Here is an 8,152-nt window from a genome sequence, read left to right as displayed (position 1 = left end):
GGCCAGTCTGGTCTCAAATTCCTGGCCTCAAGTGATCTGCCTGCCTTGGCCTCCTGAAGTGGTGAGATTACAGGCATGAGTCACCACTCTCGGCCAGCTATATGTATTTTAAATGGCTCGTGGGTTTGTCATAACTGCTCAGCTTTGCTTCTGTAATAGATAAGAAGTAATGGATAATATGTAAACTAAAGAGCATGGCTGTGTTTCAGTAAAGCTTTATTTCTGAAAACGGGCAGCAAGCCAGTTTTCGCCTACAGGATGTTGTTTGCAGACCCTGGATATAGATGATAGATTGACTTACATAATGGGTAGGGATATATAACAGATCCTGTGTACTCATAAAATACTGTCCTTATTAATATACATTCATCTTCTATTCTGATCTTTCTCGTATTTTATGTTTGCCAAAACGTAAAATAACTGTATATCCAAATCCAGTGAATAGTGGTGTGAATTATCATTACTTATAGGGGCTACGTTAATCTCTTCATGAAATTAAAACGTATCCTGTGTAACTGAATAATATTCATATTTATTTATTTTATTCATTTTTTATTCTAAAGCCTTTATTTTGAGACATGATGAAAAAATCTTACAGAGGCACATGGAAAGACATGATCACCACTGAGTGAAAACATTCTAACCAAAAAGCCTGAATGCCTGTCAGCTGATGTTGAAGCTGAAATTCTGGGGATATGACATGCTGCAGGGCTGAAGGGAATGGATAATTAGTATTCCTTTCCTTCCTTCTCACCCTCTCCTTGAACAGAATCCACCACTTCATAATCCTTCTTAAGGGCAACCATGTCCTCGTTGGCCTCACAAAACTCTCCTTCCTCCATCCCTTCACCCACGGAATAGTGAACAAAGGAACTTGGCATACATCAGGTTAAAACTTGCGGTCCAGGTCAGCCCACACCTCAACAATGGCTGTGATGTTGCTCAGTGTGCACCCAGTTCTCTGTCCTTTGGCCAGGTCTCCGCCAGGTACCACAGTGGGAAGCTGGTAACTAATGTCAACCTTGAAGCCAGTGGGACAGCAATCCACAAACTGAATGCTGCATTTGGTTTTGATGGTGGCAGTGGCAGTGACAGCACTGATGTCTTTGGGAACCATATCACTAGGGTACAAGAGGCAGCAAGTTATGTATTTACCATGGTGTGGGTCACATCTTAACATCTGACTGGCTGGCTCAAAATAAGCATTCGTGATCTCTACTACAGAAAACTGTTCACGGTAGACTTTCTCAGCAGAGATGACAGGGACACCCGTGGCCAGAAGGAAGTGGATGTGCGCGTATGGCACTAGATTGGTCTGGAATTCTGTTAGATCAATATTCAGGGCTCCATCAAATCTGAAGGAAGCAGTGATAGAGGACACAGTCTGGCTAATGAGATGGTTAATGTTAGTGTAGTTTGGACATTCAATATTGAGCTTTCCAAAAGTGGTCCAAGTCACTTTTGGAAAACTGATTAAATGATAGAAAGGGTCGAGGTGATTTTTCCACCTTTCCTGTGTGAACTGTATCATTGACTAACCAAATGGTAGATGTCATAGATGGCTTCATTGTCTACTGTGGAGGCACAATCTTAGTGCTCTGGGGTGGTGTGGGTGGTGAGGATGGAGTCATAGAGCTCAACTACTGCCGTGGAAACCTGGAGGATGGGGGGGTTGCTGGGTAAATGGAGAACTGCAGCCTAGACTTCTTGTGATAAGCAACAGAAAGACATACCATCAGCAGGAAGTTGAACCTAGAACCAGTCTGTTCAACAAAACTGGGTAAAACTAAGAAGCCCTAAAGACCTGTGTACTGGTCAGCCAGCTTGTGAACTCAGTCCAAGATGAGATCAATGATCCCCTTGTCAATGATGTAGTGGCCTCATGCATAGCCATTGGCAGCATCTTCCTTGTCTGGGATGAGCTTCTCGGGGTGGAAGAGGTGGCTTGTAGATGTCAGAGTAAACTGTTAATAACTGTGGGTTCCAGGTCTACAAACACGGCCCTGGGCTCTTGCTTTTCAGTACCTGTCTCACTGAAGAAGGGGTTAAAGGAGTCATCTCTCCCTTGGATTGTCTTGTCACTTGGTATCTGGCCGTGGAGCTGGATGCCATATTCCAGGCAGCAGAGGTACCAGCTGGCATTGCCAGTCTGGACAGCAGGCTGGCCAATGTGGATGGAGATGCACTCACACATAGTGGCTAAGAGTTAGGAGGCTAAGGCGACAGGAGCGGATAACGGGTCCAATGACCGATCCCAACAAGCTAAGAGTTAAGGAAAGTAATGTGCTCAGTAATACTTATAGTTAAACATCTCCTTTAGAATTTGCACATAAAAATGATCAAGGTAAAACTAATGTAAAGTTAAATAGGTCTAGCTATAAAAGATTATGATTAAGACAAAATGTTGAAGTCAAGAAATGTGTATGGAAAATAAAACTGTAGTTGGAAATAATAAAACTTTCTGGTGGTGTTGAAGGGGATCACAAGGAAATCTGTATCAACTGTCATGAGGCTTGAACTATTACTTATTGCTAGTCTTTCAATTGCTCCAAGAAGCCTCTGACATATCATTTTAACCTTTACATAATGGTGGCAAAACGTGGGTATTAAGTTTCAAAATGTCATCTTAAACTAATTAATTTATGAGTGTCAGTAGCAGTGGACACATGATATAAAACACTGTTTAAATGTAGTAAAAAGATGACAATGAATAGGTGTTTCTCTTTCACAAATGCAATGAAAATATATAAACTTCCATACTTCGGAAATTTAATTTATTATTAACTTTATTTCCAAACATTACACCGTATGGTACATTATAGTTTGTTAATACCTATTTTTGTATCAGAGTTTTCTTTTTTTCATAAATGATTCTTTCCTTCAACTCTGTCTCCGTATTTTTTGATAACCTTTTCTTTCTTATCATTGTCTCAATTTTAAAAGGTCAAACATTGGACTAATTTGATTTTTTATTATATCAAACTTTTTTGTTTCACTTTTAAAAGAAAAATATTTTGAGATCTAACTTGGAAAACACTTTCAAAATTCCTCGCATAGTTTCATGAAACATGAAATTATTATCTTTAAAAAAATAATCATTATGAAATTATTTCTTTCTAATATAGCTAATTCTCAGCTTCTACGTGGATCCCTTGGGGTTACGATGGGGACCACATTAGCATAAATCCCAATCTCACAGATTTCTTTTAACAATAATTTCAAATGGTTCTCTATTTTATTCTGTTAATTTGGAAATGTTTTCTAAGCAAAATCTATCACATACCTATTATTTTCAGCCACTGTAGTATAAAACTGGCTTGGAAGCCGCATTAATGAAAACTTTACAATTACTTCATCTGAGTTATTTATTTCCAAAAAAAATTTACAACAATACACATGGCAAGTATTTCACAAACAGCATCGCATACATGGGCATTTTTAGTTTAAAAAAGATGAAAATCATATTGGCTAACATTTCTTGAGTTCCTACCATGTACTAGGCACTGTTCTAAACCATTAATTATATTGTTACATTTCAAGAATATAACTAAATCTTTTTTTAATGAGCCATTGGTAAACTTACCTATTTAAAGATACCTGTTGAGAAATATTCAAGCCATATTTAAGTTCACTAGGCAATTAACTTGTAATCTTAAGTGACTAAAATCTTTTAAAATAAGGAATATATTTTATTTTAAAACAAACTTAAAAATAGATGGGAAGACATTGAGGAGCAATTTTTGTTTGACCTTTAATGGATGAATAGCTGAAAGCCTAGAAAATAAAAATAAAATAAAGTCAGCAAGGTTGACAGGAAAGCATGAAAGAAAGCCACACTGATCTACCTGTCACACTTAGAATACCCGACCCTACAAAACAACAGATAAATAACATCAATTTACCCAAAATGTATACTTTGAGAAGATTAATACAATTTATAATCTTCTAGTCAGACTGATCAGGAACAAGGAAGGAAGATACAAATCATCAATCTAGAAATAATATAAATTGGAGAATAGAGAAATGCAAAACAAAATAACAAAACTCTTGTTAGTAATCATAATTAGAGATGGTAGTATTAGTATTGTTACTCTGAGATAGTTGTATGTACAATGAGAAATCAAGCAAATGAATAATTACAGGCTATTCTCATTCTATCATCTCTTGTATTTTGAGAGCCAGAATTATCAAGGCATATGAATTGCAACAAAGAGGTAATATAGAAGAAGTCATACAAAAGTCTTATAATTTTGAATTGGAAATGAAGATGAAAATATCAGTATGGCTTCACAAGCGTTTTATCTGTGTAACTTTGTCTTTATCTTTTAATCCTAAATTCCCTGAAAAGAATTAGAAAATATAATAAACTCAGGTTGTAGTAGTGCCCAATTTAAAAGAGAATGTGTTTTGTGGAGAAATAGATGTGTTCATGCCTATGGAAGAAAATGTACAGGATTGAGTATAGACCATCTTGACAAAACAGACAGAAAGGAAGCTATCAATGACTGCTAGGATCATGCCTGAAGAATTCAAGAGCCAAACTTCTGATGTTTTGCTCATCATAGATGGAACAAACTGAACTTCAATAAGGATAAGAGACACAATGAATTTGAAACTCATCATAAATCCATGAGTTCATATAAATGTGAAAACTAATTGATCAACTGCTGAAAAAACAGTGATCCAAATCACTTTTGGAAAACTGATTAAATGACAGAAAGGATCGAGGTGATTTTTCCACCTTTCCTGTATTAACTGTATCATTGGCTAATCAAATAGTAGATGAAAGGTAGTATTCCTTTGTAAAATTATTCCACCCAAAAAAATTAAAATAAAATGATAGAATTAAATTGCAACCACTTTTTAACACCAAATGGTAGATGAAATGAACAATTAGCAGGCAATAAATGGCTTGGAGAAAAATAAAAATAAAAGCCAGAAGGCAGATATACTGAGCCTCCTGTTAAAAGAAATCATCTGAAAACTTTAATCAAATCCTTTCTAAAATATACTAAAGTACACCATGAGTTTGTAATCAGCCTGACCCAGAGTCAGGAAAACTTTCCAAGGCAAACTTCACAGCTTCTTAAAAAAAAAAAAAAAGAAAAGAAAAGGATGGAGGTTTAGACACAGCAAAAATGGGGAAAACTATATTCTGGTGTCTCAAGATACAAATTTGCTTGACAAACCTAAAGAAATTCCAGGACTTGATTCTGTATCAGGACAGTGGTTAGCTATTGAGAGAAAGAGCAGTTTAGTGGTCTGGGCCACAAAGGGAGTCTTTTGGAATGGGTGGAAAAGTTATATTTCTTAACGTGTACAGGGAATACAAGTAAGGGCAACTTATAATAATACACCAAGTAAAATAAAGAGAATTCAGAGGGAGTATCACAAAATTCAAAATCACCAATTTTAAGATTAAGTTCTTTTATTGTATTCTTTCGTTAGATTTGTTAATAATGGCATAGATTTCCTAAGACTAAATGTAAAATTATTGACAATTTGATTGTTTCCATCCAAGAACTTCATCGTGTTTCATTTATCATATGAGTTCATTTTCCAGAAACTAGGGCAGTAAATCATATTCCCTAAAGATATTCTACATATAAGCACAGATCTTAAAGAATACATGGCTTTAGCAATTAAACAATCAAATGGATTTAGAAAAGAAAACCATGGAAATAGTCAAATTAAATTTAGAGTCCTTTCTTCTACTAAGTTTCAAAACCATGAGGGAAAATGAAGACAGCTTCAACACAGATTCTGTGATAATGATGTGCCATTTTTGGCAGAGTAATTTGTATTGTTAATTAAGTCCTTAATATATGACTTTTATATGCAATTACTGACTGGTTAGGAAACAATCAATGAGAGCATTACCTACCAATTAGTGCTCTTTCTCATTAAATATTTAATTGCTCAGTGGAACTAAACATCTCACGTCCTTGCCCATGTAAGTTCAGAAAGATGAAAGATAGGGCAACATATCTGAGTAAAATGTCATCTCTTGCATCCAAATTGCTTCCCTTTTATTTTTCAAATGATCTCTTTAATAGCTTTCACTAAATGGCTAGCCTGTGGTATTTTTGTATCAGTTTTATCAGATATAGTTATGGAATATTTCCCAGAGAATGGTTACAGAAATATGAAACTTCTCATTTTGCAGTCAACAATTTTCATGTGAAAATTGTGATTCCAGAAGTACGTTCCCTTATCTAAGGTAAATCTTGGTTCCCACAAATTACCGAAATCTTATTTCAATTACTTGCTGAAAACATTGAATGATACAAAACAGCTACTCTTGCCCATTTGAAAAGAAGAGTAGGAGAATAAAGGTCATTTATATGAAGATTTAACAAAAGTTAAAAGATGAACAAACCTTTTCTTTGAGGAGACACTTAATATTTTTGTCTTTGCTAACTTCCCATTCTTTCACAACTATTCAACTCTGCCATTGTGTGAACGTTGCCACAAACAGTATGTTAACAAATTTGGAGGACTCTTTTCAACAAAATTATATGTACTTATAGAAAACAAATGGCTAACTAGATTTAGTCTGAGGGCTTTAGATTATCTGCCTCTGGTATAAAAGAAAAACTCAACTCCTGTCTTTTATGTATTTATTCATTCATTTAATACGTATTTATTCTGTATTCATTAAATATTCTACCAGTGATTGACTGTCAATAAACAGATAATGAGTAAATACGTGTCAAGTCAAGTGGCAATGAACTGTATGAGGAAAATTGAAGCAATAAATTGGGGAGATGGTGCCAAGGCAAGGTTAGGGGGTGGAGGCATGCTATACAGTGGCCAGTGTAGATTTCACTGATAGGTGACATATAGCAGAAATGCCTGAAGGATAAAATGAGTGTGAAACATTACCTGAGGAAGAAGATTATCAGAACGAACCATATGCATAAAGGCCATGAGTTAGCAACATATATATTATAGTGGAGACACAGCAAGACAACTAACAGAGCAGAAAGAGAACGGGTGAGAGTATAATATGAAGCCAGTATAGTAGGGGGGAGGTATTTGGGGAAGACAAAACATAGTCTCTTTATGGTATTCTAATAACTCTTAATTTCCATCCTGAGAAGATGAAAATCTGTTAGAGCTTCAGAGTAACATGAAGTGACGTGATGTGACTTGTATGTTTTAAGTGAATCACTCTGGTTGCTTTGTTGAGAACAGAATGTAGAGGAGCAAATGTGAAGGCAGGGAGAAGTTGTAGTAGGTATTGCAGCCATCTAGGTTAGAGGTCATGGCGACTTCAGAGCAGTACCTACAAAAATGGTGACAAGTGGCATAAGCAATGACTTAAAATAATGTGATTTCCTGGGAACAGAATCAGAAATCAACTACTATTAAACTGAAATCTGAAAAATGTAAGCACGTTGTTACACAAACTATCTTTTATTACAAAAATAGTTTTTTCACCTTAAAATACTTTGATTAATTTGTATATATGTGAATAATCTCAAATAACAAAAAATGATCAACATTCACAAAAATATAAGCATAATATGTTTAATATATTTTATTGAATTTAGGCTTGAACATACTCTGGCCACAATCTTTTAAGAATATGACGAAAAGTGACAAGAGAAAAAGTCTTATCTTGGCAACTGATTTCACAGAACAAAAATTAAAGAAATGTTACTGCTGTTTCTCCTACCAGATTTGAGCAGTGTTTTGACTACATTATTGGAAAAATTCAGGCCTGATTAAACTATCTTTAGATATTTTGCACAATTCTTTAAATGGTTATGTTGACATTTTTCTTGAATTGAGGTCATCTTTTAAAATATATTAGAGATACTAAGTAACCTCTGACAATCAGGAATTAACTTGATGTTTTTCAAACTGAGTGCCATTACATAGGTGACTACCTGTAATAAATGTTAATGCATCAACTACAGACTTTGATAAGAAGAAAACCTACAATACTTGGAATATCTTAAATGAATAATAATTTAATACATTAGCATTAGATCTGCACATTTCTAGCATTCATCTAAAGAAAGCAATGAAAGAAACGTGTAGGAGGATCTCACCTAAATTACAAGAAAGTCTCCCAAAATTACATATAAAAGAGTTGTTTACTTAAAATTTCTTTTTATTTATTTATTTATTTATTTTTTATTAT

The 8,152-nt window shown here is 34.8% G+C and overlaps 1 pseudogene; it reads right to left on the bottom strand.

Annotated features, from left to right (window-relative positions):
- Window positions 1–728: 728 nt before the first annotated feature.
- On the bottom strand, window positions 729–2,227 carry LOC108517980 (tubulin alpha-1B chain-like; annotated as a pseudogene).
- Between the last annotated feature and the right edge of the window lie 5,925 nt (window positions 2,228–8,152).

This window comes from Rhinopithecus bieti, unplaced genomic scaffold, assembly GCF_001698545.2.
Source record: "Rhinopithecus bieti isolate Rb0 unplaced genomic scaffold, ASM169854v2 scaffold_1295, whole genome shotgun sequence".
Classification (NCBI taxonomy): domain Eukaryota; kingdom Metazoa; phylum Chordata; class Mammalia; order Primates; family Cercopithecidae; genus Rhinopithecus; species Rhinopithecus bieti.
Note: the sequence above shows the minus strand (reverse complement) of the source record. Positions and strands in the feature narration are given on the sequence as shown.